This window comes from Calliopsis andreniformis, unplaced genomic scaffold, assembly GCF_051401765.1.
Source record: "Calliopsis andreniformis isolate RMS-2024a unplaced genomic scaffold, iyCalAndr_principal scaffold0017, whole genome shotgun sequence".
NCBI lineage: Eukaryota > Metazoa > Arthropoda > Insecta > Hymenoptera > Andrenidae > Calliopsis > Calliopsis andreniformis.
The window spans coordinates 6,134,592-6,147,356 of record NW_027480429.1 but is presented as its reverse complement, the minus strand read 5'-3'; positions in this window follow the sequence as shown (position 1 = coordinate 6,147,356).

Sequence of the window (12,765 nt, the reverse complement as noted above, 5' to 3'; positions counted from 1 at the left end):
AGCGAATAATTGCAACCAATGTGAAGGTAATGGTCTTTTCTACGTTCCGGGCAACCTAGGCTTCACTCTAGGGCGGTGCTCCACCAGATCAAATAGTTAGGGCCTTAGAAGTCAACGCCGGAAGCATAAAATCCCAAATAAATAAAACAGTTTTACCATCGTATAAAACGAATAATTGCTACCAGTGTGAAAGTAATGGTCATTTCTACGTTCCGCGCAACCTAGGCTTCACCCGACGGCGTTGTTCCACCAGATGGAATAGTTAGGGCCTAAGAGGTCAACGCCAGAAGCATAAAATACGATATAAATACAACAGCTTTTCCATCGTATAAAACGAATAATTGCAACCAGTGTGGAAGTTATGGTCATTTCTACGTTCCAGGCAACGTAGGTTTCACTCTAGGGCGTTGATCCGCCAGAGGGAATAGTTAGGGCATAAGAAGTCAACGCCAGAAGCATAAAATACAAAATAAATAAAACAGTTTTTCCATCGTATAAAACGAATAATTGTTACCATTGTGAAACTTATGGTCATTTCTACGTTCCGCGCAACCTAGGCTTGACCCTAGGGCGTTGTTCCACCAGATCGAATAGTTAGGGCCTTAGGAGTCAACGCCCGAAGCATAAAATACGATATAAATACAACAGCTTTTCCATCGTATAAAACGAATAATTGCAACCAGTGTGGAAGTTATGGTCATTTCTACGTTCCGGGCAACCTAGGCTTCACTGTAGGGCGTTGCTCGACCAGATTGAATAGCTAGGGCCTTAGAAGCCAACGCCTGAAGTATAAAATACGATAAAAGTACAACAGATTTTCCATCCTATAACAGGAATAATTGCAACCCGTGTGAAAGTGATGGTCATTTCTACGTTCCAGGCAACCTAGGGTTCACCCTAGGGCGTTGTTCCACAAGATGGAATAGTTAGGGCCTTAGAAGTCAACGCCCGAAGCATAAAATACAAAATAAATGGAACAGCTTTTCCATCGTATAAAACGAATAATTGCAACCAGTGTGAAAGTAATAGTCATTTCTACGTTCCGGGCAACGTAGGTTTCACTCTAGGGCGTTGATCCTCAAGAGGGAATAGTTAGGGCACAAGAAGTCAACGCCAGAAGCATAAAATGCAAAATAAATAGAACAGTTGTTCCATCGTATAAAACGAATAATTGCTACCAGTATGAAAGTTATGGTCATTGCTACGTTCCGAGCAACCTAGGCTTCACCCAAGGGCGTTGTTCCACCAGATGGAATAGTTAGGGCCTAAGAGGTCAATGCCCGAAGCATAAAATACGATATAAATACAACAGTTTTTCCATCGTGTAAAACGAATAATTGCAACCTGTATGAAAGTTAACGTCATTTCTACTTTCCGGGCAACCTAGGCTTCACCCTAGGGCGTTGCACCAACAGATTGAATAGTTAGGGCCTAAGAAGTCAACGCCCGAAGCATAAAATACAAAATAAACAGAACAGTTTTACCATGGTATAAAACGAATAATTGCTACCGGTGTGAAAGTTATGGTCATTTCTCCGATCCGGGCAACCTAGGCTTCACACTAGGGCGTTGCTCCACCAGATCGAATAGTTAGCGCCCTAGAAGTCAACTTCAGAAGCATAAAATACAAAATAAATAAAACAGTTTTTCCATCGTATAAAACGAATAATTGCTACCAGTGTGAAAGTTATGGTCATTTCTTCGTTCCGCGCAACCTAGGCTTCACCCAAGGGCGTTGTTCCACCAGATGGAATAGTTAGGGCCTACGAAGTCATCGCGAGAAGCATAAAATACGATATAAATACAACAGCTTTTTCCATCGTATAAGACGAATAATTGCAACCAGTGTGAATGTAATGGTCATTTCTACGTTCCGGGCAACCTAGGCTTCTCTATCCGGCGTTGCTCCACCAAATCGAATAGCTAGGGCCTTAGAAGTCAACGCCAGAAGCATAAAATATAATAAAGATGCAAAAGTCTTTCCATCGTATAACAGGAATAACTGCAAACAGTGTGAAAGTAATGGCCATTTCCATGTTCCGGGAAACCAAGTCTTCACTCTAGGGCGTTGTTCCACTAGATCGAATTGTTAGGGCCTAAGAAGTCGACTCCAGAGAATAAAATACAATATAAGTACAAAAGCTTTTCCATCGTATAAAATGAATAATTGCAAACATTGTGAAAGTAATGGTCATTTCTATGTCCCGGGCAACCTAGGCGTCACTCTAGGGCGTTGCTCCACCACATCTAATAGCTACGGCCTTAGCAGTCAACCCCAGATGAATAAAATACAATAAAGGTGCAACAGCTTTTCCATCGTATAAATCGAATAATTGCAACCAGTGTGAAAGTTATGGTCATTTCTACTTTCCGGGCACCCTAAGCTTCACCCTAGGACGTTGTTCCGCCAGATCGAACAGTTAGGGCCTAAGAAGTCAACGCCAGAAGCATAAAATACAAAATAAATAGATCAGTTTTTCCATCGTATAAAGCGAATAATTGCAACCAGTGTGAAGGTAATGGTCTTTTCTACGTTCCGGGCAACCTAGGCTTCACTCTAGGGCGGTGCTCCACCAGATCAAATAGTTAGGGCCTTAGAAGTCAACGCCGGAAGCATAAAATCCCAAATAAATAAAACAGTTTTACCATCGTATAAAACGAATAATTGCTACCAGTATGAAAGTTATGGTCATTGCTACGTTCCGCGCAACCTAGGCTTCACCCAAGGGCGTTGTTCCACCAGATGGAATAGTTAGGGCCTAAGAAGTCAACGCCAGAAGCATAGAACACTATATAAATACAACAGTTTTTCCATCATATAAAACGAATAATTGCAACCAGGATTAAAGTTATGGTCATTTCTACTTTCCGGGCAACCTAGGCTTCACCCTAGGGCGTTGCTCCAACAGATTGAGTAGTTAGGGCCTAAGAGGTCAATGCCCGAAGCATAAAATACGATATAAATACAACAGTTTTTCCATCGTGTAAAACGAATAATTGCAACCTGTATGAAAGTTAACGTCATTTCTAATTTCCGGGCAACCTAGGCTTCACCCTAGGGCGTTGCACCAACAGATTGAATAGTTAGGGCCCTAGAAGTCAACTTCAGAAGCATAAAATACAAAATAAATAAAACAGCTTTTCCATCGTATAATACGAATAATTGCTACCAGTGTGAAAGTTATGGTCATTTCTACGTTCCGCGCAACCTAGGCTTCACCCAAGGGCGTTGTTCCACCAGATCGAATAGTTAGGGCCTAAGAAGTCAAAGCAAGAAGCATAAAATACGATATAAATACAACAGCTTTTCCATCGTATAAGACAAATAATTGCAACCAGTGTGAATGTAATGGTCATTTCTACGTTCCGGGCAACCTAGGCTTCACTCTAGGGCGTTGCTCGACCAGATCGAATAGCTAGGGCCTTAGAAGTCAACGCCCGAAGCATAAAATACAAAATAAACAGAACAGTTTTACCATCGTATCAAACGAATAATTGCTACCGGTGTGAAAGTTATGGTCATTTCTCCGTTCCGGGCAACCTAGGCTTCACTCTAGGGCGTTGCTCTTCCAGATCGAATAGTTAGGGCCCTAGAAGTCAACGCCAGAAGCATAAAATACAAAATAAATAAAACAGTTTTTCCATCGTATAAAACGAATAATTGCTACCAGTGTGAAAGTTATGGTCATTTCTTCGTTCCGCGCAACCTAGGCTTCACCCAAGGGCGTTGTTCCACCAGATGGAATAGTTAGGGCCTACGAAGTCATCGCGAGAAGCATAAAATACGATATAAATACAACAGCTTTTCCATCGTATAAGACGAATAATTGCAACCAGTGTGAATGCAATGGTCATTTCTACGTTCCGGGCAACCTAGGCTTCTCTGTTGGGCGTTGCTCCACCAAATCGAATAGCTAGGGCCTTAGAAGTCAACGCCAGAAGCATAAAATTGAATAAAGATGCAAAAGTCTTTCCATCGTATAACAGGAATAACTGCAAACAGTGTGAAAGTAATGGCCATTTCCATGTTCCGGGAAACCAAGTCTTCACTCTAGGGCGTTGTTCCACTAGATCGAATAGTTAGGGCCTAAGAACTCGACTCCAGAGAATAAAATACAATATAAGTACAAAAGCTTTTCCATCGTATAAAATGAATAATTGCAAACATTGTGAAAGTAATGGTCATTTCTACGTCCCGGGCAACCTAGGCGCCACTCTAGGGCGTTGCTCCACCACATCTAATAGCTACGGCCTTAGCAGTCAACCCCAGATGAATAAAATACAATAAAGTTGCAACAGCTTTTCCATCGTATAAATCGAATAATTGCAAGCAGTGTGAAAGTTATGGTCATTTCTACTTTCCGGGCACCCTAGGCTTCACCCTAGGACGTTGTTCCGCCAGATCGAACAGTTAGGGCCTAAGAAGTCAACGCCAGAAGCATAAAATACAAAATAAATAAAACAGTTTTTCCATCGTATAAAACGAATAATTGGAACCAGTATGAAAGTTAACGTCATTTCGACATTCCGGGCAACATGGGCTTCACCCTTGGGCGTTGCACCAACAGATCGAATAGTTAGGGCCTTAGGAGTCAACGCCCGAAGCACAAAATACAAAATAACTAAAACAGTTTTTCCATCGTATAAAACGAATAATTGCAACCAGTATGAAAGTTAACGTCATTTCTACTTTCCGGGCAACATAGGCTTCACCCTTGGGCGTTGCACCAACAGATTGAATAGTTAGGGCCTTAGAAGTCAACGCCCGAAGCATAAAATACAAAATAAATAAAACAGTTTTTCCATCGTATAAAACGAATAATTGCAACCAGTGTGAAGGTAATGGTCTTTTCTACGTTCCGGGCAACCTAGGCTTCACCCTAGGGCGGTGCTCCACCAGATCAAATAGTTAGGGCCTAAGAAGTTAACGCCAGAAGCATAAAATACAACATAAATACAACAGATTTTCCATCGTATATAATGTATATTTGCAAACAGTGTGAAAGTAATGGTCATTCCTATGTACCGCGCAACCTAGGCGCCACTCTCGGGTGTTGCTCCACCACATCTGATAGCTACGGCCTTAGAAGTCAACCCCAGATGAATAAAATACAATAAAGATGCAACAGCTTTTCCATCGTATAAAACGAGTAATTGCTACCAGTGTGAAAGTTATGGTCATTGCTACGTTCCGCGCAACCTAGGCTTCACCCAAGGGCGTTGTTCCACCAGATGGAATAGTTAGGGCCTAAGAAGTCAACGCCAGAAGCATAGAACACTATATAAATACAACAGTTGTTCCATCATATAAAACGAATAATTCCAACCAGGATAAAAGTTATGGTCATTTCTACTTTCCGGGCAACATAGGCTTCGCCCTAGGTCGTTGCTCGAACAGATTGAGTAGTTAGGGCCTTAGAGGTCAATGCCCGAAGCATAAAATACAATATAAATGCAACAGTTTTTCCATCGTGTAAAACGAATAATTGCAACCAGTATGAAAGTTAACGTCATTTCTACTTTCCGGGCAACCTAGGCTTCACCCTAGGGCGTTGCACCAACAGATTGAATAGTTAGGGCCTTAGAAGTCAACGCCCGAAGCATAAAATACAAAATAAACAAAACAGTTTTACCATCGTATAAAACGAATAATTGCTACCGGTGTGAAAGTTATGGTCATTTCTCCGTTCCGGGCAACCTAGGCTCCACTCTAGGGCGTTGCTCTTCCAGATCGAATAGTTAGGGCCCTAGAAGTCAACGTCAGAAGCATAAAATACAAAATAAATAAAACAGTTTTTCCATCGTATAAAACGAATAATTGCTACCAGTGTGAAAGTTATGGTCATTTCTTCGTTCCGCGCAACCTAGGCTTCACCCAAGGGCGTTGTTCCACCAGATGGAATAGTTAGGGCCTACGAAGTCATCGCGAGAAGCATAAAATACGATATAAATACAACAGCTTTTTCCATCGTATAAGACGAATAATTGCAACCAGTGTGAATGTAATGGTCATTTCTACGTTCCGGGCAACCTAGGCTTCTCTATCGGGCGTTGCTCCACCAAATCGAATAGCTAGGGCCTTAGAAGTCAACGCCAGAAGCATAAAATATAATAAAGATGCAAAAGTCTTTCCATCGTGTAACAGGAATAACTGCAAACAGTGTGAAAGTAATGGCCATTTCCATGTTCCGGGAAACCAAGTCTTCACTCTAGGGCGTTGTTCCACTAGATCGAATAGTTAGGGCCTAAGAAGTCGACTCCAGAGAATAAAATACAATATAAGTACAAAAGCTTTTCCATCGTATAAAATGAATAATTGCAAACATTGTGGAAGTAATGGACATTTCTATGTCCCGAGCAACCTAGGCGTCACTCTAGGGCGTTGCTCCACCACATCTAATAGCTACGGCCTTAGCAGTCAACCCCAGATGAATAAAATACAATAAAGGTGCAACAGCTTTTCCATCGTATAAATCGAATAATTGCAACCAGTGTGAAAGTTATGGTCATTTCTACTTTCCGGGCACCCTAAGCTTCACCCTAGGACGTTGTTCCGCCAGATCGAACAGTTAGGGCCTAAGAAGTCAACGCCAGAAGCATAAAATACAAAATAAATAGATCAGTTTTTCCATCGTATAAGACAAATAATTGCAACCAGTGTGAATGTAATGGTCATTTCTACGTTCCGGGCAACCTAGGCTTCACCCAAGGGCGTTGTTCCACCAGATGGAATAGTTAGGGCCTAAGAAGTCAACGCCAGAAGCATAGAACACTATATAAATACAACAGTTTTTCCATCATATAAAACGAATAATTGCAACCAGGATTAAAGTTATGGTCATTTCTACTTTCCGGGCAACCTAGGCTTCACCCTAGGGCGTTGCTCCAACAGATTGAGTAGTTAGGGCCTAAGAGGTCAATGCCCGAAGCATAAAATACGATATAAATACAACAGCTTTTCCATCGTGTAAAACGAATAATTGCAACCTGTATGAAAGTTAACGTCATTTCTACTTTCCGGGCAACCTAGGCTTCACCCTAGGGCGTTGCACCAACAGATTGAATAGTTAGGGCCTAAGAAGTCAACGCCCGAAGCATAAAATACAAAATAAACAGAACAGTTTTACCATGGTATAAAACGCATAATTGCTACCGGTGTGAAAGTTATGGTCATTTCTACGTTCCGCGCAACCTAGGCTTCACCCAAGGGCGTTGTTCCACCAGATCGAATAGTTAGGGCCTAAGAAGTCAACGCGAGAAGCATAAAATACGATATAAATACAACAGCTTTTTCCATCGTATAAGACGAATAATTGCAACCAGTGTGAATGTAATGGTCATTTCTACGTTCCGGGCAACCTAGGCTTCTCTATCGGGCGTTGCTCCACCAAATCGAATAGCTAGGGCCTTAGAAGTCAACGCCAGAAGCATAAAATATAATAAAGATGCAAAAGTCTTTCCATCGTGTAACAGGAATAACTGCAAACAGTGTGAAAGTAATGGCCATTTCCATGTTCCGGGAAACCAAGTCTTCACTCTAGGGCGTTGTTCCACTAGATCGAATAGTTAGGGCCTAAGAAGTCGACTCCAGAGAATAAAATACAATATAAGTACAAAAGCTTTTCCATCGTATAAAATGAATAATTGCAAACATTGTGGAAGTAATGGACATTTCTATGTCCCGAGCAACCTAGGCGTCACTCTAGGGCGTTGCTCCACCACATCTAATAGCTACGGCCTTAGCAGTCAACCCCAGATGAATAAAATACAATAAAGGTGCAACAGCTTTTCCATCGTATAAATCGAATAATTGCAACCAGTGTGAAAGTTATGGTCATTTCTACTTTCCGGGCACCCTAAGCTTCACCCTAGGACGTTGTTCCGCCAGATCGAACAGTTAGGGCCTAAGAAGTCAACGCCAGAAGCATAAAATACAAAATAAATAGATCAGTTTTTCCATCGTATAAGACAAATAATTGCAACCAGTGTGAATGTAATGGTCATTTCTACGTTCCGGGCAACCTAGGCTTCACCCAAGGGCGTTGTTCCACCAGATGGAATAGTTAGGGCCTAAGAAGTCAACGCCAGAAGCATAGAACACTATATAAATACAACAGTTTTTCCATCATATAAAACGAATAATTGCAACCAGGATTAAAGTTATGGTCATTTCTACTTTCCGGGCAACCTAGGCTTCACCCTAGGGCGTTGCTCCAACACATTGAGTAGTTAGGGCCTAAGAGGTCAATGCCCGAAGCATAAAATACGATATAAATACAACAGCTTTTCCATCGTGTAAAACGAATAATTGCAACCTGTATGAAAGTTAACGTCATTTCTACTTTCCGGGCAACCTAGGCTTCACCCTAGGGCGTTGCACCAACAGATTGAATAGTTAGGGCCTAAGAAGTCAACGCCCGAAGCATAAAATACAAAATAAACAGAACAGTTTTACCATGGTATAAAACGCATAATTGCTACCGGTGTGAAAGTTATGGTCATTTCTACGTTCCGCGCAACCTAGGCTTCACCCAAGGGCGTTGTTCCACCAGATCGAATAGTTAGGGCCTAAGAAGTCAACGCGAGAAGCATAAAATACGATATAAATACAACAGCTTTTCCATCGTATAAGACAAATAATTGCAACCAGTGTGAATGTAATGGTCATTTCTACGTTCCGGGCAACCTAGGCTTCACTCTCGGGCGTTGCTCCACCAAATCGAATAGCTAGGGCCTTAGAAGTCAACGCCAGAAGCATAAAATACAATAAAGATGCAAAAGTCTTTCCATCGTATAACAGTAATAACTGCAAACAGTGTGAAGGTAATGGCCATTTCCATGTTCCGGGAAACCAAGTCTTCACTCTAGGGCGTTGTTCCACTAGATCGAATAGTTAGGGCCTAAGAAGTCGACTCCAGAAGAATAAAATACAATATAAGTACAAAAGCTTTTCCATCGTATAAAATGAATAATTGCAAACATTGTGGAAGTAATGGTCATTTCTACGTCCCGGGCAACCTAGGCGTCACTCTAGGGCGTTGCTCCACCACATCTAATAGCTACGGCCTTAGCAGTCAACCCCAGATGAATAAAATACGATATAAATACAACAGCTTTTCCATCGTATAAAACGAATAATTGCAACCAGTGTGGAAGTTATGGTCATTTCTACGTTCCGGGCAACCTAGGCTTCACTTTAGGGCGTTGCTCGACCAGATCGAATAGCTAGGGCCTTAGAAGTCAACGCCTGAAGTATAAAATACAATAAAAATACAACAGTCTTTCCGTCCTATAACAGGAATAATTGCAACCCGTGTGAAAGTGATGGTCATTTCTACGTTCCAGGCAACCTATGCTTCACCTTAGGGCGTTGTTCCACCAGATGGAGTAGTTAGGGCCTTAGAAGTCAACGCCCGAAGCATAAAATACAAAATAAATGGAACAGCTTTTTCATCGTATAAAACGAATAATTGCAACCAGTGTGAAGGTAATGGTCATTTCTACGTTCCGGGCAACTTGGGCGTCACTCTAGGGCGTTGCTCCACCACATCTAATAGCTACGGCCTTAGAAGTCAACCCCAGATGAATAAAATACGATAAAGATGCCACAGCTTTTCCATCGTATAAGACGAATAATTGCTACCAGTGTGGAAGTTATGGTCATTTCTACGTTCCGGGCAACCTAGGCTTCACTCTAGGGCGTTGCCCGACCAGATCGAATAGCTAGGGCCTTAGAAGTCAACGCCAGAAGCATAAAATACAATAAAGATGCAAAAGTCTTTCCATCGTATAACAGTAATAACTGCAAACAGTGTGAAGGTAATGGCCATTTCCATGTTCCGGGAAACCAAGTCTTCACTCTAGGGCGTTGTTCCACTAGATCGAATAGTTAGGGCCTAAGAAGTCGACTCCAGAAGAATAAAATACAATATAAGTACAAAAGCTTTTCCATCGTATAAAATGAATAATTGCAAACATTGTGGAAGTAATGGTCATTTCTACGTCCCGGGCAACCTAGGCGTCACTCTAGGGCGTTGCTCCACCACATCTAATAGCTACGGCCTTAGCAGTCAACCCCAGATGAATAAAATACGATATAAATACAACAGCTTTTCCATCGTATAAAACGAATAATTGCAACCAGTGTGGAAGTTATGGTCATTTCTACGTTCCGGGCAACCTAGGCTTCACTTTAGGGCGTTGCTCGACCAGATCGAATAGCTAGGGCCTTAGAAGTCAACGCCTGAAGTATAAAATACAATAAAAATACAACAGTCTTTCCGTCCTATAGCAGGAATAATTGCAACCCGTGTGAAAGTGATGGTCATTTCTACGTTCCAGGCAACCTATGCTTCACCTTAGGGCGTTGTTCCACCAGATGGAATAGTTAGGGCCTTAGAAGTCAACGCCCGAAGCATAAAATACAAAATAAATGGAACAGCTTTTTCATCGTATAAAACGAATAATTGCAACCAGTGTGAAGGTAATGGTCATTTCTACGTTCCGGGCAACTTGGGCGTCACTCTAGGGCGTTGCTCCACCACATCTAATAGCTACGGCCTTAGAAGTCAACCCCAGATGAATAAAATACAATAAAGATGCCACAGCTTTTCCATCGTATAAGACGAATAATTGCTACCAGTGTGGAAGTTATGGTCATTTCTACGTTCCGGGCAACCTAGGCTTCACTCTAGGGCGTTGCCCGACCAGATCGAATAGCTAGGGCCTTAGAAGCCAACGCCTGAAGTATAAAATACAATAAAAGTACAACAGTCTTTCCATCCTATAACAGGAATAATTGCAACCCGTGTGATAGTGATGGTCATTTCTACGTTCCAGGCAACCTAGGCTTCACCCTAGGGCGTTGTTCCACCAGATGGAATAGTTAGGGCCTTAGAAGTCAACGCCCGAAGCATAAAATACAAAATAAATGTAACAGCTTTTCCATCGTATAAAACGAATAATTGCAACCAGTGTGAAAGTAATAGTCATTTCTACGTTCCGGGCAACGTAGGTTTCACTCTAGGGCGTTGATCCGCCAGAGGGAATAGTTAGGGCATAAGAAGTCAACGCCAGAAGCATAAAATACAAAATAAATAAAACAGTTTTTCCATCGTATAAAACGAATAATTGCTACCAGTGTGAATGTTATGGTCATTTCTACGTTCCGCGCAACCTAGGCTTGACCCTAGGGCGTTGTTCCACCAGATCGAATAGTTAAGGCCTTAGAAGTCAACGCCCGAAGCATAAAATACAAAATAAATGGAACAGCTTTTCCATCGTATAAAACGAATAATTGCAACCAGTGTGAAAGTAATAGTCATTTCTACGTTCCGGGCAACGTAGGTTTCACTCTAGGGCGTTGATCCGCCAGAGGGAATAGTTAGGGCATAAGAAGTCAACGCCAGAAGCATAAAATACAAAGTAAATAAAACAGATTTTCCATCGTATAAAACGAATAATTGCTACCAGTGTGAAAATTATGGTCATTTCTACGTTCCGCGCAACCTAGGCTTCACCCTAGGGCGTTGTTCTACCAGATGGAATAGTTAGGGACTAAGAAGTCAACGCCAGAAGCATAAAATGCGATATAAATACAACAGCTTTTCCATCGTATAAAACGAATAATTGCAACCAGTGTGGAAGTTATCGTCATTTCTACGTCCCTGGCAACCTAGGCTTCACCCAAGGGCGTTGTTCCACCAGATGGAATAGTTAGGGCCTACGAAGTCATCGCGAGAAGCATAAAATACGATATAAATACAACAGCTTTTCCATCGTATAAGACGAATAATTGCAACCAGTGTGAATGTAATGGTCATTTCTACGTTCCGGGCAACCTAGGCTTCTCTGTCGGGTGTTGCTCCACCAAATCGAATAGCTAGGGCCTTAGAAGTCAACGCCAGAAGCATAAAATACAATAAAGATGCAAAAGTCTTTCCATCGTATAACAGGAATAACTGCAAACAGTGTGAAAGTAATGGCCATTTCCATGTTCCGGGAAACCAAGTCTTCACTCTAGGGCGTTGTTCCACTAGATCGAATAGTTAGGGCCTAAGAAGTCGACTTCAGAGAATAAAATACAATATAAGTACAAAAGCTTTTCCATCGTATAAAATGAATAATTGCAAACATTGTGAAAGTAATGGTCATTTCTATGTCCCGGGCAACGTAGGCGTCACTCTAGGGCGTTGCTCCACCACATCTAATAGCTACGGCCTTAGCAGTCAACCCCAGATGAATAAAATACAATAAAGGTGCAACAGCTTTTCCATCGTATAAATCGAATAATTGCAACCAGTGTGAAAGTTATGGTCATTTCTACTTTCCGGGCACCCTAAGCTTCACCCTAGGACGTTGTTCCGCCAGATCGAACAGTTAGGGCCTAAGAAGTCAACGCCAGAAGCATAAAATACAAAATAAATAGATCAGTTTTTCCATCGTATAAAGCGAATAATTGCAACCAGTGTGAAGGTAATGGTCTTTTCTACGTTCCGGGCAACCTAGGCTTCACTCTAGGGCGGTGCTCCACCAGATCAAATAGTTAGGGCCTTAGAAGTCAACGCCGGAAGCATAAAATCCCAAATAAATAAAACAGTTTTACCATCGTATAAAACGAATAATTGCTACCAGTGTGAAAGTTATGGTCATTTCTACGTTCCGCGCAACCTAGGCTTCACCCGACGGCGTTGTTCCACCAGATGGAATAGTTAGGGCCTAAGAGGTCAACGCCAGAAGCATAAAATACGATATGAATACAACAGC